The 27,919-nt window shown below is 38.1% G+C and overlaps 1 protein-coding gene and 1 long non-coding RNA gene across 2 annotated transcripts in view; one reads left to right on the forward strand and one right to left on the reverse strand.

Moving 5' to 3' along the window:
* LOC141449560 (larval cuticle protein A3A-like) overlaps positions 1-27,919 on the forward strand; it is a 684,900-nt gene that overhangs the window by 87,571 nt on the left and 569,410 nt on the right. The gene's annotated exons all lie outside the window — the stretch shown is intronic.
* LOC141449566 (uncharacterized) lies at positions 1,728-27,919 on the reverse strand. Its single transcript, XR_012455595.1, has 3 exons — positions 27,715-27,919; positions 16,184-16,315; positions 1,728-4,473 (listed from the first exon to the last, which is right to left on the reverse strand). It is a non-coding gene; the product is annotated as an uncharacterized lncRNA (long non-coding RNA).

The following is a 27,919-nucleotide window of genomic DNA, read 5'->3' on the forward strand; positions in this document are numbered from 1 at the left end:
GCATTTTCTCAAGTAATTTCTTATTTATTATTGTAAGTTGATATTTACATGAATAAAAATTATGTGTCTGGTGTAAAATACTCCCTTCACTACAACTTAAATCCACTTTACTTATTCAAATTTTACTTAAAGTACTTTTTTTTTGCGAAAGAATCTTAAATTTCTTTTATTTTATCCGTCTTAACACGCATGTTTATTGTATCCCTAACCGGTAACGGATTTGCGTCCATTAGTAGAATAATCAGTTTGGTGCAGAGATTTTAATTTCATTTATGTACCTTACCGTTTCGAACTACACTTGCTGACTGAATAAGGATGGTTACACGATATGTAATGTTTTATTCAAAAAATATAAATGAATCGTCTAAAATTTTGTTAAAATAATGAAATAATGTGAGAGCAATAATATAAGACAGAAACGAAGTCGAAATCTCTATACTATACTATAATCGACCTCTGATGATGCATGAAACTCTATTATCCAGCACTAAGAACCTACCCACATTTTTTATAACCAAAATTTATTCAATGCAGATTTAGTATGAACACGTGTTATTACCAAGTGTAGATAATCCTACTGAATGCAAAGTTAATCTTATTCTGATATTTTTTTTGTTTTATTATTGTTGCAGTTTATTTAATGGCTTCGAACTTAAAATTGTTTGCATTATATGCTTTAAAATGCAGTTTCTATTGATTTCCGAATTCATTTAATTTGTTCTTGAACTTTAATTTTTTTTTTTTTTCAAAACTTTCATTTTGATTTTCTTAAATTCTTTCTTGACGTTTCGACTGTTAGATGATCATCTATTTGTACGAGGGTCGTTTGAAAAGTCCGTGCAAAGTCAGAGAGATAGCACCACTGGCACGAATCGAGGTTATGTTTAGTTAGTAGCATCTCTTGGAAGAACACACACCAAGTTTCAGCCAGATCGGTCTATTTCTTTGTGTTTGGCATTCGTTTGAATCGAGGAAGTCGAGTGATTTTCAAAAAATGGGCGAAAAAGAATTTCGTGTGTTGATTAAACACTACTTTATAAAAGGCAAAACGCCTCAGGAGACTAAAGAGAAGCTTGATAAACATTATGGTGACTCTGCACCTTCGATTAGAACAGTTTATAAGTGGTTTCAAAATTTTCGGAGTGGCCATATGGGCACAAGTGACGCTGAACGTTCTGGACGCCCTGTTGAGGTTACTACACCAGAAGTCATTGATAAAATCCATGATATGGTGATGGAAGACAGAAGAGTGAAGGTGCGTGAGATTGCTAGTGCTGTGGGCATCTCGAATGAACGGGTACATAATATTTTGCATCAACATTTTGCTTGACCAAAAACGAAATCGTGTGAAGTGTTGCAAGGACGGTTTGCAGCTGTTCCAGAAGAATCCGCAGGACTTTAAGCGTCGTTTCGTCACTGTGGATGAAACATGGATACATCACTACACTCCTGAGACCAAAGAACAATCTAAACAATGGGTTACCAAGGGGGGAATCTGCGCCAAAAAAGGCGAAGACCGTTCCTTCGGCCGGAAAGATTATGGCGACTGTCTTTTGGGATTCGCAAGGAATAATCCTCATCGACTATCTGGAAAAGGGTAAAACTATTACAGGTGCATATTATTCATCGTTATTGGACCGTTTGAAAACCGAGCTGCAAGAAAAACGCCCACGATTGGCCCACAAAAAAGTCCTTTTCCATCACGACAACGCACCAGCTCACCCCTCAGCAGTTGTGGTCGCAAAATTAATGGAAATAGGGTTCCAACTCGTTTCACATCCCCCCTATTCTCCAGACTTGGCTCCCTCGGACTACTATTTGTTCCCCAATATGAAGAACTGGCTGGCGGGAAAAAGATTTTATTCAAACGAGGTGGTGATTGCAGAAACGAATGGCTATTTTTCAGACTTGGACAAATCCTATTATTCGGAAGGGATCAACAAACTAGAGCAGCGTTGGACGAAGTGTATAAGCCTAAAAGAAGACTATGTTGAAAAATAAAAAAGGTTTACCCCAAAAAATTAAGTAGTTTTTATTTTTGCACGGACTTTTCAAACGACCCTCGTATATTCCCGAAAAAAGTCACAATTTTGAGGAAAACCAATGGAAAGACTTTAAAACGAAATAATCTACAATTTTTTTCCCCCCGAAAAGTAATAATTTCCCAGATGTAAAGTAACTTTTTGAATAACTAATGAAAAAATAAATAACTTCAATGATTTGCTTCTAGATAGTATATTAGTACTTGAAACGGATTTAGTTGGTTACAACACTTCAGCTAACGTGTATAAATCAATTTGATGGATGCATAGATCCAATATATAGTAAATCAGATCATCTAATTTATGTATATATGTAGATTGCACATATATCACACGTGTAAATGTATCATATATCATTCAAATGTTATTGCTACAGCTACAGTTCTTTGTACAGAACACTCTGTTAAGGATTGGTTCATCAATATGACTGAATCCAGTTTCCAAATCTTTTTAAATGTTTGTGTCGAAAGCTAAACAACATATTTATTTAAAATATTAATTTTGGTTTTTTCATTACACCGGATTTTCCGCCATCTTTTACGATTGTTGCTTAATACAGCAATTGCTTGGAAGAAAGATGCTTTCTTTTTGGGTGTTGAAAGCTTGGATCCTTAAAAAATAGTTTTATTATGGTTGGACATCTCTATTCATTTATGAGAAGTTTCTTTAATGGTTCAAATAAAATTCAAGATAATATTCTACGACTAGCTCAAGTGAATCATCTAGTCTTACTCGCTCCGATAACCATGATGTTCTATTTCAGGAATGGCCAACTTTTCTGTATATATGTTAAGATCTACTTTTTATCTTAAAAGTGTGTCGCGATCGATTTGTTGTCATAGGCGTAGTCTAAGGGGGAAGAAGGGGTGTGAAATGCATACTGTTTCAGTATAAGGTGCATTCCAGCGAGGTATGGGTAGATAAGTAAAATATATTATTTTTTAAATCACTTATTAAGTTTTCGAGATATAGGCTCATGAAGAAAATAAATTTCCAGACCCAACTTTTGATAGCAGCATTCCGTACATGCGGTACCTAAAATATTCGATTTTCCGACACTTTTTCAAGGTAGATTTTTACAAACTTAAAATGCGATTTAATTTTTTATCAACTGCAATGTATAAGTTGTACTATTTGTTCGTAAATATGAAAAAGTTGTTATAAAAATGCACAATATGGCTGATAATTTGATTTCAATATTTCACTTTCGCGTTTTTTTTGGGCCAGGAAAATTTATAATGAAAGAATAATATGACTTACTTTTTGCTAATCTATCAATAGTTCGCTGAGTACACCTCGTACTGAAATATAGATATACGGCTTATCTTCCTACGTAAAAACCAACAACAATAATTATTTAAAGGGTCAAAAAACTCACATCCAGGGGAATTAAAAGAACATGGATAATTATTAACAATATTTATTAATTCAAAGTAGCTACAGATAAAGACAGATTTAGAATTACTTTGTTTCCTTAACATGGGAAGACTGAGTTTGCATGTCTCTAACCAAGGAATCATAAATTAGGTGTATATCCCGACAAAGATAATAATAATGAGTCTTCAGTTTGGGAATCAGTCAGAACGAACGTTGTTTAGTCTTCGTTAACTTCAAGTATGAAAATGCCGATTCTTCAATCGCTTCAAAGTCCATTGTACAAGGAATTCTATCCCAGACAGTGCGAGCGATCGACTTGTTGGCCACTCCTGTTCTATACCATCTTTATCACGTAAATTATCTTTTTGTAATTCATCATTTAATGTACTAGGCGCCACGGTAGCCGAGCGATTAGAGGCGAGACCTGCAAAGCTATGAAGTATTGTGGTACTGGGTTCGATTCCCGGTCTTAGGCCTTGGATTTTATTTAATGGTTAATAAAAGAAATTTACAGGAAAGTATGTTTGCTAGTCGCCTCCGTCCACGACACCTAATTGGTAGTTGGACGTAAAGCTCGCCTGAAGAAATAGGTAATTATTTTACTTTACATTTAATGTGCATCTGATAAGGGCTATGTCGGAACTATAGCGAACTCATTTTATTTGCAATTACTTGATATTCAGTACTGTGATAAAACTGAATACAGAAATGACCCTCAGATCTCAGAACTTTATTAAATTACATTTTCATGGAACCATTTCCAAGCAGAACTTGAATTAGTAATTGGATATTCTGTAAGTTCTTTCTAATTTTTCTTGTATGGGTTGAGAAAAAGTAGAAATTAAAAATAACTTAGAATTTGGGGAACAGGATGGGTTATTAAAGTAAATTCCTGGACACGGAGAAGGTGAGACCTCTCTGGCTTCCTGCTCATTCTATTCCCAACTTGCCGACATTGTAATAATGGGCGACCCGCTGTCCACTCACCAACCAATCTTCCAGTTCTCTCCTCTTAAAACTGTCTGGATCATTTTTCTAATGATTTTATCGCTTCCTGTCAACATACAAGAAAATATTTTTGTAAATTTTCAACAAAATATTAGTTAGAATTTTATTATTAGGTGTGTGATTGGTGGAAGAACCTGGTTTGAAGACTCATAACTCACAAATTCTCTTCATACTCCGCATGTTTGCGACATATTTATTCTGATCACAGATGGAAACTACCCACCCCTTTTTCGCAAATATCTTTAATCGATTTTTTGGGGAAAATTATTTAAATTACCCTTTTGATCTATTGTGGCTCCCCACACTCTTGGGCTTGGCCTCTAGAACCGTCCGTTTCATAATTCTGGAGAGCGACTCTTCAGGCCATGGGTTTTTTTCCTCCCCGAGAAGTAACATCCTTAGCCAGACAAGCCCCTCACACTGACAGAACACGTGCAGTGCCGTTTCCTTCTCTTCCTGACAGAACCTACAAAGGCTATCATCCAGTAGATCCATGCGATGCATGTGTTTTTTGCGGCTGCAGTGGCCGGTTAATACGATTAATATTATCCTTATAGCTCCTCGGCCTTGAGGGATTAATTCTGCACTCAGCCTCGGCGAATAGCCCGTGATGAACTCCTTCGCCTGTCTCTGCCCAGCGGTGGCAAGCCACTACTCTTGAGACCTACTCTGCACCCATAGTTTAATGGCCGTAGTTGTAAACACTAAACTGTGTTCTAATAAAATGGTAGAAGCAGTTTTTGAGGAAATCTGAAATACGGAAAATTCTCTTCCGGTGGTCCATCCGGTCCGTCGATTTCCTTCAAATTTTGGGGTTCAATAATACATTTGATGCTTTTTAATATTATCAATATGGAAAGATAGTAGAATAAACAGTAATGGCTCTTCAGAGGAATGCCTAATTACGTCCCTATCTCCCAGATGTGCGCGTAATCTAAATTTCCTGGACAAATGTTTCAAATATTGTAAAAGTTTTTGATTAACATATAAGCGATCAGCTAACATCAAGTTAAAGGAGCAGTTTTTACGAAAATCCTGAAGGATTTATTGATGTGGTACTAGTGGGGACCGACTTTGACCAAAACCTCATTGGGACGTCCTCATTTGGCGACTGAACTTAATATCCATATTGAAGTTTTAACGATTTTTTGCTTTGATGTTACGTTAGATTCTCACACAAATTAAGAGAAAGAGAGAGGAATTCGTAAAATCTTTTTTTTTTCGGACTCTGGATTCCTCAAAACGGATATTTTCGGTGATAACCTAAAATAAAAAATAATTACGATTACAATACTTCCTCGTAGAGAAAGGATTACCTCATCGGGTAGTGCATACTGGATTCCAATGCGGAAATACCGGATTCGAAGCCAGCTGCTAGCCTATCTTCTTTTTACAGCTCACTCTCTGGTGAAGGAGAGTGTTTGCTGTAACAAGAGAACACTGTCTGGAGACCGGCACTGCACTGAAGAAAGCTCCAGGCACCAATGATCTCAGATGTTGACGCGCCCATACCAAATAAAACTTTCTCTAACTAAAGTAAGAGAAATAGAAAATATTTATTACGTCATCTCTTCTTTTTCTGTGATACGTATAAATATATGTATACTCATTCCTTCTTCACATTTGGTCAGTTTTAATTACGGCCTGTATTATTTGTAACCTACCAGTTAACTACACGCTGGTCAGTATAACCTGAACGCTGGAAGGATTAATAAAAAAAAAAAATCCATTTAACTGTCTTGAAAAAGTGGGCTTTACTAATTCAGCAAAGCTCTAAGTACAAATTGGATTTATTTCCAATTAACGGTGATTTTATTCCCAGTTATACTTACTTTTAGGCCACTCGAGAGCGAAGTATTGCGATTGAGCTGATAACCCAGCTGCTCATGGCAGTTACGCTTGGGACGTTTGTTCGTAAAATTATGTTTTAAGACGGTTCTAAGAGGAAATGAACTTCCCATCTAAAGTGCTATTTCTGTATTTTATTCGATTTTACCACTTCACTGTTTAAGGAGTTATTACAAATTAAATATGTTGCTAAGATCCCCGACAAAGGCCTTTAGAAGATCTAGACTAAATAATTAATTAAAAAAAAGAGTTTAGATTTATGTGATCAAAGTTGTTGATGAAGAAAACATTACTGAACCCTGGAAGTTTACCCTTAAAAAATTTGTACCGTATTTTTTACGGTAATTCCATAATTTTAGAATTCAGAATCCATAATTTTGACTTTGAAGGCTTTCTGTGATATTTCTTAAAGGTTTATTTACTTAAGTATAATATTGACTTATCAGGGAAAAGATCAGCTTAGTGGTTAGCCAACGTGGAGATCACACGGGTTCGAATCCAGATGCTCGCCCTTAGATTTCTCTTTCTAGGACCTTCTTACAGCTCACTGCCCTACTAGGGGCCTTTTCATTTAAATATTATTGTAAGTGATGGTAGAAATTAACTTATGTAGTAGTTCTTTCCTAGCAAAATATTTTTTCTTAAAAAAAAAAATAAAACCAAAAAAGGGTTAAAAAACGCTTATCTAAAGAATTGAACGTCAATGATAAATAGCGTTTACACGCAAAACATTTATGGTGAAAATTTAAATTTTTAGAAATTTGAAATTGAAATTATTGTTTGGGTTATAGAAATAATATTTTACCATTTCTCTTTATTGAAATTTGACTCACACTTATATTTTACAATATTTTGCCCTGGAAGTATATATTTTGTATATTTTATGCATTTTATTTTATTTTATAGCGTAATTAAAATATTTATAATTAATTTTGTTAGTGATTTAGTTGAAATATGGTCGACGCTGTATAGCAGCTGTAATACTATCAGTGGAAATCATTGTAATGGTGCAAATTGATTGGTAGATTTGAGTTTGCGAATAAAACAATTGTCAGATTAATTTAATCCTTTATCACTAAGAAAAATCCGGCTATAACTTGCGGTTGAATTTAAGACTCTAGCTTTTTAGTGACTGTATTTATGACTAGAAATACTTGTAACTATAATTTAAAAACTAATGTACACCTCTTTGATTATTCCATTTTGTATTGTTATTTTCAGTATGTAAATTGTATTTTCCTTTTTGGCAGCTATAATGAAAGGCTGACTTATATGCCTCACCATAATGTACCGAAAGGAAGGAAACCAGAGACAGGATGTATGGAAGTGTAAAGCTTTCATATAATAAAAACTCCTTGATCCGGCCTAAGCTCAATGGCGTCACATTCGGTTCTCATCCCTGGAACTCCGATATCTGCGCACCAGAGATAGATTCTGTTAGTTGATATATTTTGCGCTGTTGCTCTCTATCCAACAAGGCGCGTGTGCACGAACAGTCTCCATGATGGATGAACGCGCGCTTTCCCTTCTAGTCTTGCTCCCATTCTCGTATCCTTTTTGCTCTCTCTTCTATACATATATGCACATGTGTGTGACTAGTTTATATTTCTATACATTATATATATATATATATATATATATATATATATATATATATACTAGGTAGCGTAGGGTGGTTTGGGACTTTGGGGATGCTCTGTGATGCTGAGGAGGTAGTTGTTGGTGCTAGCGGTAAACCCACATTTTGTGTGAGGGGCACACCGGCATGCGGGGGACGTCAAGTGGCAATAAACCGTCATTCTGCGGCGGCGGGGGCGGCACACATACCTTTCTACTTGGCACACATACACACCATTTTCATGACCTAATTCTACACCAGAAATACTCTCCTTTTTTTTCTATTTTCCTCTACTTTTTCTTTTTTATTCTACATTCTTTAAATTCCGATGTGTAGGAAGGTAAGTTAATTTTCGATGAGAAAAGATTCCATGTGTCAAATTTGAACATTAGCCTATAAGAAAGTTTCAAAGTTTGAGTTTAAGTGGTCACTTTAAGTTTTATAAAATAAAGTTAAAGCTAAACTTTTATGATTGTCACTTTAAAATTTCAAAGCCAGCTAATTTAAATATTATGCGATGAGGATCAAAATGAATGCACCTCTTGCAATAAAAATGATATTGATTTATATGCTAGTAGGTCACGTTTTAATTGAATTCCAAATAAAATAGGTTGGAAAGAAACAGAAGACTAAAATTGTGTGGTAGATATGTTGGATGGACCAAACTTGCAAAATCTGTATGCACGAGGTGTGGGTATTAAATAACGAGACTGATGCTGCTACAGAAGAACTATGCATGCGCTAAATCCTAACGACCGACAGCTGTGCCTTCTCTTTTGATTGCGGCGTCTCACGTGTTTGTAGAGAAATCTGTCTGACCGGAACCGTCGTTTGTGTAAGAGGTGTTAGTTTCGTTTTGCCGAAAACATGAGACTACACATGTATTAGAGCAACGAAGTGTCGTGAAATTTCACATCAAAACTTGATAAAACCGCTACTGAAAATTATCTTTTATTAAAAGAAGTTTATGGTGATCAATGTTAATTACGTACGCGAGTTTTTGTGTAGTTCAAGAGTTCCAAGATGGCCGAGAAGACGTCGGAGATGATGACCGCCCTGGTTGCCCTTCCACGCCCAAAACGGATGAAAATATCGATTATAATTAATCAACATTACTACCGTGAGGTGCTTGCTCAACTCCGTGAAAGAATAAGGAAAAAACGACCCGATTTGTGGAAGAACAAAACATGGGTTCTCCATCAAGACTGCGCGCCGGCTCACACTGCATTGTCTGTTAAGACGTTACTATGTGACGTTAGCCCCATGTGACTTTTATCTGTTCCCCAAAGTCAAATCTGCATTAAATGGAACACGATTTCAGTCCGTTGAAGCTGTGAAAGAAAAAGCGGCACGCGTCATGCAGGAGCTCACAGAAAAAGACTTCCAGCACTGTTTCGAACTATGGTAAATTCGCTTGGAGCGTTGTAGGGTTAGGGGAGGGGTGTATATTGAAGGTGATAATAACTAAATATGTATAAATATAAAATAAAATGTTTTACAGCAATAGTCTCGTTGTTTAATAGCCAATTAAAGAGCATCTCTCTTTCAAGTGATTACTTACTGATGATGCCAGAATCTATAACTGTTGTTCCAAATAAACTATATTAAAATAGCAATGTATTTAATCAGAACATTAAACAAAAAACAAAAAATTAATGTTTAAATTTTTAATTATTTTAAACTCTAAATTTTGTTTTTTCTGTAGAAACTGAACTAACTCTAGGCTCCGGATACCAACCTTTGCTTTAAGATTAAAAAAAATACATTTAGTGGGAAATCTCCAGTTTGAATGCCGCACACTTTTTAGTCGTTAGCCTCCCGACCCTGGCGACCACAACTAATTCGCTTGTTGGTTGGACGTTAAGCCCGCCTGAAAAAACAGGCGATTACTTTTACTTTTTTTACTATATATATTCTGTTTTTGTAATAAACCATTCTGTTTGTTCCTTCGAATTAAGGTCAAGCGTGATAGACAGAAGAACAATCCAGTTAAATTTGTTATATTATGCACTCTCTTAGGGTGAGCCTTGCCCTCTAGCCGAAGGATGGTAAAATGAAATTAAGACTGATGTGTTTAGCTGAAGCAAAGTACTTGTTTATTGTATAAGAACCGGAAGTTAGTTTTCACTTATTGAGTCCACTTTTTGCTCACACAAGCGAAGCGAAACGGAAGTGAAAACGATTGCCTCAGGTAAATCCAAATTTAATTTTTGTCTCCCTGTAATCCTTTCAGTTATTATGAAAGTAAAACTTCGACGGTTTGGCTACCTACTGAAGGTTAGGTTATGAACTGAATTACTTTAGATTCAACTTGAGCTTTTTTGTAAAAAATAAGGAAAAAATTAAAATGGCAATTACATTTTTACTAAGCTATTTAAATTTTTTAATTAGGTTTTTTTTTTTTTGTATCAACAATACAACTGGCAGTGGTAAGAATTTTACTGATTATTTGTTGTAACTTGTATAATAGTGGGTTTTAATATAAGTATTAGTCACAGCTTCCTGAATGTTATGTCAGGTTTCTCTTACGTTACAGAACAGGGGTATTGACAATTTTTTTTATTATTTAAAAAGTGCAGCTAGCTTAGAATTTTAAATTGGTATTTCTAATTGGACGACGCTTCAAATTGGCCATAGATTTCTAACGATTGATATATCTCTCCTCTAACCTTTGTGGACTTACGGACTAGAGCTGTGGGGTTCAGCCAAACCTACAAACTTACAAACATTTCAGTCAAAACTACTTCGAAAGATAGCTGACGCTGCTTTCTACGTGACTAACCTCACTCTTCACAACGACCTCAACAACCCCTTCGTACACGAATTAGTCAAGACGAAATATCAAAAATTCCATACTGCTCTCTTCACTAGCTCTAATCCTCTCGTACTGTCCCTCGCCTCCTCTGACATTCCTAACAAACTTCCTCGCCGACTGAATCGTCTATGGCCTCATACCTTTCTAGACTAACCTCACTCTTCACAATAATCTCATCATTCCATTCGTACAACAACTCTCCAATACGAAATACTGCTCTCTCTACTAGCTCTAATCCTCTCGTACTGTCTCTCGCCTCCTCTGATATTCCTGAAATCTACCACTCAAACTGAATTGCCAGTGGTCATGAAACTTCCTTGGGGACTAACTCACTAGTGATTAAATTCGGAACTTCCTTAACTAAATTTGTAATATTTTTGTTATTTATAATAATGGATTTATAAATTAGCGATTGTAGGAGAATAAGTTGGCCAGTACTTTTCCGAGCATATTTGCTTTCACTCTAGAGATGAAAAGTTTTACACCTTGCGACTAAGATTTCCATACTCTTGAGAAGAGTGAAAAGATAATCCTATCTTGAGGAGTTTCTGCTACGTTATCGGAGTGCACTCAAGAAAAAGAATAATTTGTTAACCCTAACTAAAAAGAGTAATTTATTTTCATGTTCGGACTAGAGTCTAGAACGGTGATGGCGAACCTATAACACGCGTGTCAGGCTGACACGCGAGCTCATTTTTGGTGACACGCATCTTCAAAGATGAAAATTTCATAATTCAAATATTTGTCTCTCATAACGGCCAGAGTTGGTTATTAATAATAATATTATTACTTACGTTAATAGTAATTCATAATTTAATTCTGAAACCAGACGTGCATGTACAAGTATAATAATATTGCGTAACAAATACACATATTAAAAACATTTAAATACATCGTTTCAATTTTGATATTAATATAAAAATGTCAAATTCTGGAAACATGTACTTCGGGTTTTGGTTGTTGTATTTTAAATGGCATTAAACAAATAATTAACTTAAAAAAATTATAATTTTTTTTTTTAGTCTTCACTTTTGTGATGTGTGGACACGCCACGAAAATTATGTTTCGATTTTTCAAAATTTTGACACACCGAGCTCAAAAGGTTCGCCATCACTGGTCTAGAACTACTTACCTTTAAGAGTAAGGAAGGGAATTCCATTGGTGAGATTGACCATAAACCCAAATCCATGGACTATATGTTGCTATTATTATTAAATAGTCTTTTAGCGTGAGTGATTGATGGGAGGAACAGTACTGGCCTACGCGTGTGTTCAGACAATCCTAGCAGGCGCACCCACTATATCTCTATCCTGTGTTTCCACTCGGTGATTCAATCATTTCTCACTTTTTTTCAATTTCATCATCCTTTTTAACGTATTAATCATATTGTCTAAGCCGGATCTCTTTGTCTTACACTCATTCAGTTACTAATATCAGCTTCTACATAGATTTTTAACCAATGTTTCAACCCCCCCCATGGTCATTATCAAGAGCATATCATCGATACAAATATACAAAGTCAACAGTCATCGCCAAGTAGCCTACAAATTATTGTGCTACGCGCTTTAAAATGGCAGAAATACCTTTTAGCGGCTTATTTATTATTTTGGTGGTGGTTTTAGGGGTGGTCTAATGGACGGTATTTTAAAATTAGACCAGAAAAGAAATAGTTTTTCTCTTGGATTAAATATCGAATAGATTAAACTAATTTCTTATATTTTTTTAATGTCTTCTTGTCAGAGTTCTAAATTACAGAGTGATTATTTAAATCATGTCTTCGTCAGTTCGTAAGATTTATTAAAGAAAAAATGAATCATCTTTATAAGTTTTTCAATAAAAATTGTATTTATTCACAACATGCTTTTTTATAGCTTAGAAAGAAGAATAAGATTGGCGAAGAACTATTAAAAGTGGTTGCGGAGAGTGTTCAAGTAGCAAAGTGAAGTTTACTGCAGCAAGCTTTCAGTGGTTAAGTTGAGGAAGTAGGAAGCAGACAAGAACTGTCTGGAGAGTGCTCCTAAAGTCTCAAGGGTTCTTCAATGTGTGTTGCCATTCATACTTTACAGCATTGATTTGTGTTGTGTCACTGACAAGAGCACTGTAGCGCCTTATATTATTATAAAGGGACAGTACAGCGTAGAACATAGATTCTCCTATTCCAGCCATTTGGAAATTTATTAAGGGTTTATATGTTGCGGCTATAAAATTGTTTTGTGTGGTTGTAGTCCATATTGACCTTCCATAGTCTTGGCTTTTCCTAATTACACAGAGTGATTGCTTACTCTGCAGCTTCTTTGAAATCAAGACATCAGAGAAATCGCAGAATTTTGGACGTTTAGAATTAACTTTCTCCTAACCCGGTAACTGCCCAGGAATCAAATTCTTTCCTAACATACTATAAACCAGACCTTCAGCTAATGAATTGGAATCTCCTCCACTTGCCTACATTAGCTACAAGCGCTGATACGTTCAAGGCTTCTGGAACCAGCTTCTTCAGGTATTCGCCGATATCGTCAAATGTAAGAGGAAATCTGATTTCATTGTGAAACATTATTATTTTATTTTTAGTATTTACTGCTGAGTCTCAACAACACCAAAACATATAGATGTTCCGCTAATCTTTTCAAGATGTACCTTCCATGCGTTTAAATACCTGCTATTAGGTATCTCATTGTCTCTTACTATAAGCCCTCTTAACCACATTGAACTTACATACCCGCGCATAGCTCAGAATCCTTGCGGTTAGTAAGGAGTCAAACGGCCGCAACCCCCAACGTCTAGCCGCTTCTCCAGCTAGTGAAGAATTGAACTAGTCCGTATTTAGTTTATGAAAGAGGCTACCCCAAATTTGCTGAAAACGCTTGGGATGTGGAAAGATCAGGTTCAATAAAGCTGTGTTAAAAAGTTCAAGCATAAATAATAAATAATTTGAAACAACATAAATAAATTATAAGTACTCGTCCATAAATTCTACCTATTTTTAAAAAATGGCACCAAATATTTTCTCTGAACATTTTGAACATTTTGCGTTTCGCTGCTACATTCAAAATCATTTTAAACTTTTGCGCGAAAAATTTATTTCTTAGAAATTTCTCATGAACTGCAATCTAATGATTGCCTCTAAAGTGCTTCTTCAAGTAAAATTTACTGTCATAAATCTCTAAAATATCTAAGAACATTTGTAGCAATGCTAAAATTTGCAGCGGATTAAAGTAGAGTGATTTATTAATTTTTAGAATGTTTCTTTAAGAAATAAGAAAAAAAATGTTTTCTAAATTTACAATAAAAGATAAAATAAGTTCGGTTTGTTCTGGACACAACTCAGAATTGACGGTGCCTTGGATTTTGTTGTTCCTAGAGGTGTACTTGGAAGTTGGCCGTTTGCCAGATGGTCACATATCAAGTTGGTTGTTTCCTGTCGCAGACACAACCTCTAAACCTAGCTTTTACTTCATCACGACAGCAATATAATGGTGGTATACGTGCCTACCGCGCAGTGTGTTCTTCAGGTTGAGTACATTTGATTGATTACAGTAATCAACTAATAAGGAAGCCAGTTAGTTAGTAATCTACCAGTGATCTAGTTAGTAGCTGGAAAAACGTTATTCTTAGAACTTTATTTCAAATCTAATTAAGCAATTAAATACTGTATTAATTAATTGTTAATCCCAATCAAAAATATTGCCATTTTTACTTTCTCTTAAACTGGATATTGAAAATAACATTTTTTTGGTTTCCCTGGATCCGAATTTATTTTTTTAATAGTATGGTGTGTTGTGATCACGAATTTACATGAGCCGTTCACTGCACAACTCGATTCACACCATAAAACAAAAAATGGAGAAATGCCACAAAATAATGTAAGTACTTTGTTTTACAAAATTACGTTTATATCAATTCAAATAAATTTACCGTCATCATTCAGCGCCTGCTACTGAATTTGAATTTGAATTATTTACATTAGAGCATAGAATTAATCAAAATGACTTCTGAAATAAATTATTTTCTATTCAACTGCCAAAAAAATTGAAATTGATTCACTATCAATCAATCAATTTCAAATTATAACAATAAATGCAAAATATTCCCTAATTTAGACGTTTCAGTAACAAAAATTATTTGTTTTTTAAATTCTGTATGAAACACATAAAAAATGAATTGATTTTAACGATAATTAATCGAAATCTTTCAAAAATGTATATTTTTCTTAATTTTTTCTTTTCTAAATACAGCTTCTTTAATTATTCATAACTTTGAAAATAAAATGGCCATTAAAGTGATTCCAACTGCATTGTCTTTATAGCAAATTATATTTAAATAAATTTTGTACAATTACATGTTTTCCTAATAATTTGAAAAGATACAAAACATTTAGGTAATTAAGATTTTTTATTAAAAAAAGCAAAACAATTTTTTTTTTTTGATCAATGGTAGCGACCTCTAAATATTAATCGATTTTGCTCTACTACGGACGAAACTTTTTGTTTTTTAATGAACTTTGATTTTCCGCCCTGGCGCTCTTTAAAATTTAAAAGTCAACATTTTTAGAAACACCTTAATGTTGACAAAATATCTCAAAAACAAGAAATCGAAGGAAGCTGTATCTCTTTATATTCGTTACATAAAATAAGGAAATCAGCTTCCTTCGAACGATCACATATACTTCCACTTACTAGGTTTAAGAGAAAGTACAAATGAATACAGGTAGGAAATAAATAAATTGAGAAGCTAAAGAATTAGTTATAAGAAGATAGAAAGTGATACTTTCTGATAGGATGAAGAGAGTTGGGCAGAGAAAGTGGCCAACATTGGCCATATGTTCCTCTCGGACAATCGAGTTAAGCTACTATTAGGAAGCTCCATCCTCGTACATCTTCATCAATCCAAATTCTCCTAACGGAGCCAGCTGAGAGCTCCTGCGAACGTGTGAGTTAGGACGATTGGTGAAGTGGGCAAACAAAATTTACCGGCCAACTGGGAAATAATACTTTCTCAACGGCTCTGACTTTAATTCAGATTAAGGTGTTGCAAGGGGCTAACTTCTGCACAAGTTGCGGATTAATTGGGTATTAACTTAATAAAAATTCTCTATCCTCTTTTCCTAATCTTCCTACCTTTAGGTATTTTCTTCTCTTTGCTAGATCGTGTTCGACCTGCAATGAAGTCCATTCATTCACTCAAAAAAAAAAGAGTATTTTCTTTTTCAGAACGTATTATGGAAACCTTTTTCAGATGTTCAGGATTTGTGGAAGGAATATGGAAAATTGACAAGGCAAAAACATTTTTATTTTCTATTTGCATTTCTTCAAAGATATCTATTGAATGTGTACAAAATTGCCCATGTCGTAACCAGTTCTTGTTTAATTGCCTTTTTCAAGTAACTAAACGTGCCTTAGCTTGGGAAATCTCCACCGGAACTGCCCTCATACTCCACTAAGAGCATCAGGCACAAAATAAAAGATTGTCCTAGCTTACCGGGAAGTACTCCAAAAGGAATTTTCAATTTTTCCTGCAGTTCCTCGTCCAGTTAGACGTTTTCCTGAAAGAAGCTCCAAAGACCAAAGTGGCTATTATTATCTCCATAAGGAATCGACACAACCGTAAGCCCTGAAACGAAAAAGTATATTGTAAAGTGCACATTCTGTTTTTTCTCAAATTAATTTCCTCACAAACGGCTCTCATGGTTTCCTGTAATCTTACTGTGCTAAGCCTTTATTATAGATTTCATTTTATTTGCCACCTTCGATCCGCCATCTCAAGGATGTAATTTGCTTGTTTTATCTTAGTTTCTTATTTTATGACTCACAATTTTCTTTTGAGTTTATTTTCGCTGAAAATTTCTTTACTTTTTATGATCATGCGGTAGTTAAAGAGAGTTCTTTTTTGAATATATATATATTCAAAAGAAAGCGGGCGCGAAGTAGACGAGGTCGCTGTATAAAGTTACTGGGCCAGGCCACGTCTGGTGCCTGTTAATGTAACATTCATTTACATGCTAGTAAATAGTACCAAATAGACTACCGTTTCATTAATTTTCATTTCTACTTTCTAAGTGCCAGTTCCAAAAGTCACAGTTACCAATACTCCTAGGTCGTTTCATCCAAGTAACTACTTTAGTCAACTTATTACTTCAACATGCCGGAAACACACGGATTATACGCCGGAAAAAGAAAGTTGAAAACGCGAAGTTAAGAAGAATATTTAACTGTTCATTATTTCAAGTGACTGATCATTTATTTCAACAGGATGAAAAAATAAATGTCAATTTCAGTCGTGATATTTATTTATTGTGCCGAGCTGAGCTTTCGACCTAGGGACTAGGTCATTTTCAGGGCTGTGGAACGTACTATATATATTACTTATAAATAACGTACTATACATATTACTTATAAATAACGTACTATACATATTACTTATAAATAACGTACTATACATATTACTTATAAATAACGTACTATACATATTACTTATAAATAACGTACTATACATATTACTTATAAATAACGTACTATACATATTACTTATAAATAACGTACTATACATATTACTTATAAATAACGTACTATACATATTACTTATAAATAACGTACTATACATATTACTTATAAATAACGTACTATACATATTACTTATAAATAACGTACTATACATATTACTTATAAATAACGTACTATACATATTACTTATAAATAACGTACTATACATATTACTTATAAATAACGTACTATACATATTACTTATAAATAACGTACTATACATATTACTTATAAATAACGTACTATACATATTACTTATAAATAACGTACTATACATATTACTTATAAATAACGTACTATACATATTACTTATAAATATGTTCCACAGCCCTGAAGATGTCCTAGTCCCTAGGACGAAAGCTCGGCATAATAAATAAATATCATGACTGAAATTAGCATTTACTTTTTCATCCTATTGAGAATATTTATAGAATTACATGTTTCAGTCTTTTATATCTGACGGAAATGAAAGTTCTCAGAGGTCATTATTTCGCAAAAGAATATTTTAAGATGATATAGCGCGGGAGAAGAGTTCCAGCAGACGGTTTTTGGATAGGATTGTACTGGGATTATGGAATATTTTATTGAGGAAGTAGTCGAGTGGGCTGTGGAGAATCAGTGGTAAGTTTGAGGAATCCAATCTGAGTTATTATCACTTTAGGTTTGGCTTCTTGCGGAGCAAGCGTAGAGTAACATATGTAGATCTAACGACCACTTAGTAAAGGAGGAGTTTGTTCTGTACAATCGTCTTCGAGTCACTTGGTAATAATAGGAAAATAGTCTTGCAGTTACTTTACCAGAATTCACTTTTTCCTGTTCTTAAGTAGAGAGGATCAATTTGGTGACCCCCAGTTAAGATGGCACTTGAAGTGATTAGTCCAAGGTGTCAAAGAAATTTGGAGTTGTTTTTTGAAGGTACGACCACTTTTTAGTGAAAAGTATGGCATTACTGGTGTCCTAGTTAATTTTAATTTTACTCTTAGTACATTATTTTTTGTCAGTTTGTCTGCAAAAAAAAAAAAAAAATTAAATTAAAGCCAGGCTGTTTCATTCAATTTTCTATGATGACTAAGATGGGACCCAGGATAGAACCTTAAGGAACGCCCACTTCTATTGGTCTGCAGTTAAATAAGGCCGGTTTAAGTTTATTCACAGTTGTAGGTGCAAATTATAAGGTTCACTTAAAGAGGCTGTTTTTTCCCCCTTAATTTGAACTATCCTTTTCCTTATTGAAGACAGAAAGCTATCCTTTCCCCTATCAAATATCCCGTCATGGCTACTCGCCATCTCCAAACCTATCTTAACATTCTGGAACCATGGCACCGGAAGAGGAGAGTAATAGTGAATCAACAGAAACTCAAGCTCATTGACTTCACCTTAAACCGCGAAATCCTCCCCGCCATCTATTTCAATCAAATTTCTTTCCTAGCAGTTTCTCAAGTCCTGGGACTCCACCTGGACAAACCTTCATGGAACCCTCAAACTAGACTATAACGAACTGAATTGAACCACGGGTACAGAATGCTAAAGAAACTATTAGACAAACGCTCCTAATTTACTTTACAAAACAAACTTCAACTATATAACACTCTGTTAGCTATGGACTTACGGACTTGAACTGTACGGAACTGCCAAACACACAAATCTCAATCGCAATCAATCCTTACGAAGTGCATCATACACTGCTTTCAGTTTCTAGCAAAACCTGTGATTTATTTCTTCCTCTTTTTCCTCTGCAGGTGCATGAATATTTATGAATGAGGTGCAACAGAACTTTGATTTCATTCTAAGTATAGAAATTCTTTTATTCACATTCTTGAAATTTTATTATCATGGATTTCACTTTATTATTTATGGTAGAGACTTGCTCCTTGTAAGGCTGTATTTCCTCTCTAAAAAACACTTTCACTTTTCCATCTTATCTCCTGAACTGCCGCAATACTTATCTGATATTCCCCTGATTCCGTTAAATTCTTCAATGCACCAGGTTCCCCCAAACTTTGCACATTCCATGTAGTTTTAGCCAAGAAATCATGTTCATGTCCTCGCCTAAATCGTCCCGTTTCCACAGCCTGCTTTTTCACTGTTTCGTTTCCTAATTAACCCTACGCCTAACCATCGCTGCTTTGGAGGACCTAGGATTTTTAGGATGTTTTACTCCTTCAGCGAAAGAAGGGCTTAAACTTTGGAGTCGGAAACCATAAAGTGTGTACTGTGATGCCTTTTCGTTGATGAATGCACCGTGAATTCAGTGTCTCAATGTATTGTTGACAGTTCTGGTTAATTCGCATGGTGTACTGAGCTCAGATACCCGTGGGGTCGCTAGAGCTAAGGTGATTGCATGCGACAGTTACCCCTTGCAGGTATTTTCTGAAAATAAATGCTGTAAATAAAATGAAAATCTGCACCAACTTTACATTCTGGGTAGGAGTATTACAGGATTTTAGAAAAGATGGTAGAAGGAACCATGCTGTTAAATTAACTTCAGTAGAAGGAAAAACTTTTAATGGGTTAATTGTAATTATCAGTAAACAGAGGGGCGGAACTATGGATTTTTCATTTTAAGATTTTAAAAGATTTAAAATGTGAAACTTCAGGCAAGTTAACCGCTTAAAATAAATTGCTGCGTTTTCGTCTCTGCAAGAAATTGCAGACAAGTTGTACAAAATATTCGTTTTGAAATTACCCGAAATAGTTTAGTGTTTTTTTTTTTTTTTTTTGGTAATGGTGTGTGTGAAACCAAAAATCGCCGGAAGCCTAAACTTCAGACGTTGCTGAACACTTTCACTTAGTTTTTTCTAACGGTTCTAGAAGGCACCGAAATTCTATGAAGATCTAAAAAAAAACACCTCTTAGACGAGTTGCGGCGTGTCAGTTCTCAGATAAACCCAGAAACGTTTATTCACCATTTCGGGCCCGAGGTGTGTTATACTATCGATACTTTATTGATTTCTTATTTTTTTCGCGCATCGACAGCCAAGGTCATTAGCGCTCCTAATTTCCTTTCCTCTTCGAACTTTTTTTTTTCCTTTTTTTGGCATTGACTTTCGCCATACAGCCAGCATCGTCTAGGTGCTTATCACTAGAATATCACTCACTTTCCATTCTTACTTATAAATACATTCGCTTCACACATTCATCCCTTTACTATATACAACTATTTACATATACTACAACTAATGGATGGATCAGTACTCTATATTCCTGCCATCCTTATAGCTTAACCGAAATTAAAATCACATTATCCTTCTCTAATCATTTTCTTTCATTCATTCTAATCGGCTCTTACTTTTAAATACGTTCATATTTCTTTGCTACCTCTGCTACAGATTTAAGCACATAGATGTTGGTGGAGAATATTATGTCTTCGTAGCGAAATGGTGCATCTTAATACCTGTAAAAGTCGTCAAACATTCGTTTCCATTCTACCACATAGATTAGATTAGATTAAATTTGGGTGGCCTCAAGGCCTGCGCCACCGCGACCCCTATGGATCTATTGTGGCTCCCCGACTTTAGAGCTCACCCTCCAGACCCGTCCGTTTAATCAGACTCTTAATTCTGGAGAGTGGCTCCTGGGTAAAGCTCTCAGGCCTTGGTTTTTCCTCCCCGAGAAGTAACATCCTTAGCCATACGAGCCCCTCACACTGACACAACACGTGTAGTGCAGTTTCTTCCTCTTCCTGACAGAACCTACAAAGGCTATCATCTGCCAGGCCCATGCGATGCATGTGCTTTCTGAGCCTGCAGTGGCCCGTTAATAGGCCTACAATTATCCTTATAGCCCCACGGCCTTGACGGATTAATTCTGCGGTCAGCCTCGGCGAGTAGCCTCTGATGAACTCCTTCGCCTGTCGCAGCCCAGTGGTAGCAAGCCACCACTCCTGAGCCTTACTCTGCACCCATGCATTGATGGCCGCAGACTTAACACACTTCGAAACCCCAAAGCAGGGCTCCGGGCCAACGAAGTGTCCCGCAGAGCCTTCCCGGGCCAATAAATCTGCCACTTCGTTCCCCTTGTGTCCTGAATGTCCAGGTACCCAAACTAGAAAGACCATATTCTGGTCACTAATTTCCTTCAGGGCACCCAGACAGTCCCAAACCAGCCTTGAATTGACCTGGTAGGAACTAATTGCCCGTAGAGCAGCCTGACTATCCGAGAAAATTACGACCTTAGAGTTAATAATTCTTCGCCCTTTAATCTCGGTAGCACAGAACCTAATTGCAGCTAGCTCAGCCTGAAAAACTGTAGCTAGTTTTCCTAGGCTAACCGAAAAGCTACATTTCGGTTTCGCCCCGTACACTCCCGCTCCTACTCCCTCCTCCAACTTGGAGCCATCTGTGTACCACATTGAATCTCCCACAACTGGGGGTCCACTTTTCCAAGCCTCCCGGTCCCCAATACAGACTTTGAAAGGCTTGCAGAAGTTATATTTGGGAGTCATAAAGTCCGAGGGCAGGCCCAGAATTGGGTCGGCCTCCAGCTCCTCATATAACTCTTGATACGCTCCTCCATGCCTAACGGTAATGGGGGCTTGTCCTGTCATAAGCCTAATGACAACGGCCTTTGCAACGCCTTGAATATATATGTGCAATGGGGGCAAATTTAATAAAACCTCCAAGGCCGCAGTAGGGGAAGTCCTCATGGCCCCAGTGACACTCAGGCAAACCAGCCTTTGAATACCACTGAGTGTTCGGATTCCCCCCACCTGCAAGGTTTGCGCCCACCACGCCACCGCCCCATGTGACACCATGGGTCTAACCACACTTTTATAGATCCAGAGCGTCATCCTAGGGCTTAATCCCCAACTTTTCCCACACAGCCTTTTGCAGCATCCTAAGGAAACCTTAGCCTTGTGGGAAATCATATTTATGTGTGAATTCCATGTAAGCCTTTTATCGAAGATAACCCCAAGATATTTGGCCTCCATGGACAGGGGGATAGTAACTCCCCCCAGAGTTGGTTGCTCCAATCCACCCAGATTCCTCCTCCTCGTGAAGGGAACAACCCTAGTTTTATGAGGATTGATGGAGAGACCTTCCGCTCTACTCCATCTATCCACAATATTAAGCGCTCTTTGCATGCGCCCCGAGACCGTATGAGCGAATCGTCCTTTAACCACTACTGCCAGGTCATCCGCGAAACCTAGACAATAGAAACTCTCCGCCGTCATTTTCGCTAAGAGATCATCCACCAGAATCGTCCACAGAAGGGGTGACAAAACTCCCCCCTGCGGGCAACCCCTCACCACTCTGACCTCTACCGAACAGTTATCCAACGTGGCCATAACAATGCGGCCTAATAGGTTAGACTTAATCCACTGACAGATGGTTGGCGCCAAGCCTCTCCTTGACAGGGCATCAATCAGCGACGTAGCCGAGACATTATTAAAAGCCCCTTGTATGTCTAAAAATGCGGCCATCGCAAATTCTTTGTCCTCTTGGGACTTTTGAAGTAGCCTATTAAAATCATCTAATGCAAGGTCCACAGACTTGCCTGCCTGATAGGCATATTGACGATCACTAAGGGGTTGAATTCTTAGGATTTCGTCCCGAATATGTCTGTCTAAAAGCCTTTCCAATGTTTTAAGCAGAAAGGACGACAGACTAATCGGTCTGAATGACTGCGGTGTTTGGTCCCCTAATCTCCCAACCTTAGGAAGGAACACGACCTTCACCCTTTGCCATACTTCAGGAATGAACCTCCAAGCCAAACAGCCTCTGAGGATTCTACACAGGAAGGGCATTAGCACCTCCCCTGCCTTTTGTAGAAAGGCTGGGTAAATTCCATCCGGCCCCGGGGATTTAAAGGGCTGGAACCTTGCGATCGCCCACCGCAGCCTATTTGGTTGAACGATGTGCGTCGCAATCTTCCAATCCGCTCTTGAAGGCCTTTTTGGAACCTCCGAGCTGACCTCTTCATCACCCGAGGCTGATAGTCGAGTGGACCCCGGAAAATGAGCACTCAAGAGTAATTCCAGGGTTTCCTCCATCGACTTAGTGTAGGTTCCATCATCTTTAGCCATGAAACCTACTCTGCCTGCAGTACCTTCTTTCGCCAAGACTCTATGTATTCTGGCGCATTCAGGGGTTTCTTTAATGTCCTCGCAGAATGACCGCCAGGCGCTTCGCTTGGCCTTCCTTATCTCCTTGTTGTACTGCGTCAGAGCTTGTCTATATGAGTCCCAGTCCTGGTTATGTTTGGCCTTATTGAACAGCCTTCTCACCTCTTTCCTCCTCTTTTCGAGGTGACTATTCCACCAGACTGTTTTCGACCTTTGTGGTCTGATCTTTTCCGGGCAGTTATCCTGATAGGCCTCTAATATCGCCTCATTAATATGGACCACTGCCTGTTCGATGCTCTCCGTCCTTCTAACATCAACCTTAAAGCTTGTTAGGGACTCTGTGAGCGCTTGAGTAAATCCCGCCCAGTGGGTTTCTCTAGGGCTTCGCAGCCTCTTGATAACCAGGGGCGGGACGCATATATCGAATCTGATATGCCTATGATCGGAACAAGACGGCTCGTTCGATACATGCCAATTAACTACGGTATTTGACATGCAACGCGTGGCTAGAGTTAAATCCAACACCTCCCTCCTAGTTGCAGTCACAAAAGTCGGGACTGATCCTATATTAGACACATGCAGCCCCTCACCAGAAATGAATTCTAAAAGTAACTTACCTCTGGCGTTGTCGTCGGTGCTCCCCCATGCAGTATTGTGTGCGTTGGCGTCACACCCCAGTATCAGCTGCAATCTCTCTCTCCGGCAGTGGGCAACAATGTCGCCTAACAGAGATGGAAGGCAGTCCTCATCACCGGGAAAATAGGCCGAGCAAACCACAAGTTTTCTTGGTCCTCCCTCGGTGATGATATTTAGAAGAGCTGTAACAAAATCTCCAGAGCATAGCTCCGGTATAAGTGTACATCCAATTCCATACTTAAGCACTATACAGGCTCTGGGTCTACTAGCAGACTTGCTGTATAGTGTCTTCCCCAATTTGGGATTAAGACCCCGGACAAACCCCCCATGGTACCATGGCTCCTGCAGTAGGGCTAAATCTAGCCCCTCGCTGTCAAACCTCCTACACACCACGGCCGAAGCAGCCTTGGCGTGGTGAAGGTTTGCCTGCACCACTTTCAGCACCATGTTAAGCGTCCAAGGTGGGCGGGGCGACGTCTCGAGTTCCCGCGGCTCCCCCCCGTGTTTCAGCGGATCCTGACTCTTGCTCCTGGCCGCTAGGCCTCTGGGGCAAGGGTCCGCTTCCACCCGGGAGTTCGCCCATGGAAACCTCCATCGCTTCCACCCTCTCTCCTTTGGGATATCCTACTCCCGCCGGTAATTCGGACAGAGCGGCACGGAGGGCCTCCATTTCCCCCTCCAGCCCACTCTGCCCCCCTGGCGTAGATTCTATTACAGGGTCTGTGGCTTCCAACATCAACCCCTCCTCTTCCGTTGATGTTTTGGCCTCTTCCGGGCCCTGATATTTTGAGGACTTCACCCTAAACTTCACCTGTCCCCAGCCGAAGAAAGGAGACATTTTCAGCCTCCTCAATTCGTCTAATGAGGCCCTGTCCATGGAGAAGGTCCACACCTGACCGCCCTCCACAGGTTTACAACCCCATACTTTCCAGTTGTCGGTGCATAACTTTTGATTGCCTACCTCCAACCGTTTCAGCACTATATCGGCCTCTACTCTGCTGCCATGCTCATCGGGGATAAATACTACTGCGGTTTCAGGCCTTGGAATATCATCCCCTAGCAACGGCAGCAGCCTGGCTCCATCCCAGGGTCTGAGCTTTGGGACAATGTCCCTAAGCCACTCTGCACTGAACTGGTCAGCACAGGTGGCCAAGACAAACCCTGGCCTATACATGCATTTGGCTAATCTAACCTGCATGCTCCCTTTTGGGATTTGATCGTATTCCTTCAGCACGGCCTGCTGGATGGCGGTAAGCCTTTCCGGAGCCAGCTGAGCTTCAGGGTACCCCTCCTGCACAATGGCAACTTTGACAAAGGAGAGGGCCTCACTGTAGGATTTCTCCCCAGCCCTAGCCTTAACCTTCTTTGCCGGCTGCCATTGTTGTGGAGATTCCCCCTCTGATCTGGGTCTTTTAGCTGCCTTAGAGGTTTGCTGGGCCCAGCGATTAAAATTTTCCCGGATTACTTGCCTCTTAGCTTCTACGTAATTCCGGCCCTCTCTAGTAAGGGCCATGACCCTCTTCTTTGAGCTACCCGAGATACGCGCCGCATGCACTTCTGCATCCGACATGTTCTCTATCGCCTCTAGGGAGTCTGCCCTAAAACTAGATCGTTGTCCACCTCCCGCCCCTAGGGCCTCAGGTGTCTTAGGTTTAATTATGCCGGCCATTTTGGTTGGAGGATTACCCATCCCCTTCCCTTGGCCTTTGCTGGGTTTTGCTTCCCCACTTGTACCAGCCATGGCCACATTTTTACGGCCTTTGGCTGTTACTGGTTTGGGATCGGCCTTAGAGGTCGTGGGGTTTTCACCTCCACCCCCCTGGCCTATTACAGTCCTTTCAGTCAGTTGGTCCCGTTGTTTCCGTCTACTTTGTTTTCTTTGTTGTCGTGTCTGTTGTTGTTGTTGTGTCTGTTGTTGTTGTTGGTGTTGTTGTTGTGACTGTTGTTGTTGTACCTGTAGTGTCTGTTGTTGTTCTTGTACTACCCCTCCCGTGTCTTTGTTTTTTGTTTTAATGTCCATTTTGTTCCCACGAGTAGCTAGGGAATTAAAAAGTCCGCCCGGCCAGAGCCCCGCATGGTCGGGTAAGGCTACTTACTACCGGGGGGTCGCCTGGTACCCCGGAGGATCCGTTACTGGCACAACAACCCCTGTGCCATCCATCCCTCAGCACGGAATCCCACACCTTGGATTGGGGGGGTGTTTTCCAGAGCTGCCCCCGGGGACACCACCCTGGTGACGAGTGACTTCCACCCTAAGCCACCCGGGATTTTTATCGACATCCATGTCTAGATCCGCCGAGTTTAGTTATCCAGCAGGGCCACCTCTTGCAGGATGTAGTATAACTTAATGCTACGCTCGGACGGTCTTGGTGAATAGAAGGTGAAGCCTTAACTATTCACCCTGGCGGAATAGAAGCCCAAAGGCTCCCCCCCTTGGCCCCATTCTACCACATAACGTGGACATATCACCATTATATGTTTGAAATCCTCCTCATTGCAATCTACGCAAAGAGGAGAGGACCTTTTGTTGATCCTGTGAAGATACGATCCGCACACCGCGTGGTTCGCTCTCGAACTTACTTTCACTTTACTTGGGGATGGCACTTCCGCTAACTTTTTTAAAATTAATAACATTAAAATAAATTTTGGAAATTCAAATTGAAGTGAATGTAAAGTTTCGAACCAAGAGAACGTCATGTCAGGGTTCACATTAGATTGGTTTTTTATTTTTTTATTTCGTTAGAATTTACAAAACTGTGTTCGTTGCAAAATTATTCAGTTTTATTGTCAAACGTATTAAATTTTCAAGTGTTTCCATTTAAAATTTAATTTGAAATCTTTGAAGTTTGACTAAGTTCTATTTTGTTTTAATTGTTTTTTAGAACTGAATATTGTAATTCAACCTTTTATTTTGAATCTAACGCTATTGCTTTAGGAAATGTTAGCCATCACGTTTGTAATAAATAATTTGAAACTGTTTTCATTTAAACTGTAATTAGTAAACTTTGAAGTCTGGCTAATTTGTATTTTGTTTTAATTGAACAATAATTAAGAATGCAAAATTGTAAAATGTAATTTACATTACTTTTATTAACTTCTTTATTTTATTTTATATGTGGCCTTTCTGCTAAAATAAATCTTAGGTATCATCAACTTTAAGGGAAATTTGCCTTCATAATGTAAAAAAATAAAAATAAATAGATTCTAGCTGCAATGATTCAAATAAAAGTTATTGAGATATATTTATACAAAGAGCGAGAGAGAACGAGAATGAGAAAGACAGGAGAAAATCGAATAATGCACTTGGTAAAGTGGAACCTCCGATCGTGCATTGATCTTCAAGCACGAAATTGTAGTATCTCATTTTTTCCGCTCCCAAAAAGAAAGTGAAGAACTCAGTAACGTACTTTATCTGAAGGGCACATCAAAGAAAGATGAGAGGATGCTGTAAGATCATTAAGTGGACAACGTTTAAAGCAAATCATTGGATCGGTTTTCCAGAAAATCTGAAAGAAGTGCGAAATCCTTTCCGAATAGTAATACCTCGGGCAGATGGATTTTTGATCTTTAAAGTTGACTCCGGATGTTCTAATGTTTAGCTACCAATTTTAGATATATAAAATTTCATCTTCCTGCTATTTTTTGGTTTTTGAATATTATGTAAACATCCGCAATTACTCACCCACTTTTTGGAAACCACTTTTCAAGCTCAGGAAACCATAAAACAAATATTTGTTATGAAAACTAGAAATCCCAAAATTTACCATTACTTTTTTTTTAGGGAAGAGTTTAGCTCAGAAGTTAGCGTGTTCTGGATACCAACGCTGAAATGCCAGGTTCAAATCCAAGCTCTTAGATTTACTTTTCCTGTGTACTTCATATACAGATCACTATCCGGTTATGGACGTGTTGTCTGTAACGAATGAATACTGTCCGGAAGCCAGCAGTGCTCTGAAAAGAGTTCCGGGTGCCAAT

Source organism: Rhodnius prolixus, unplaced genomic scaffold (genome assembly GCF_049639745.1).
Source record: "Rhodnius prolixus isolate KJV_2025 unplaced genomic scaffold, Rpr scaffold_2, whole genome shotgun sequence".
Taxonomy (NCBI): domain Eukaryota; kingdom Metazoa; phylum Arthropoda; class Insecta; order Hemiptera; family Reduviidae; genus Rhodnius; species Rhodnius prolixus.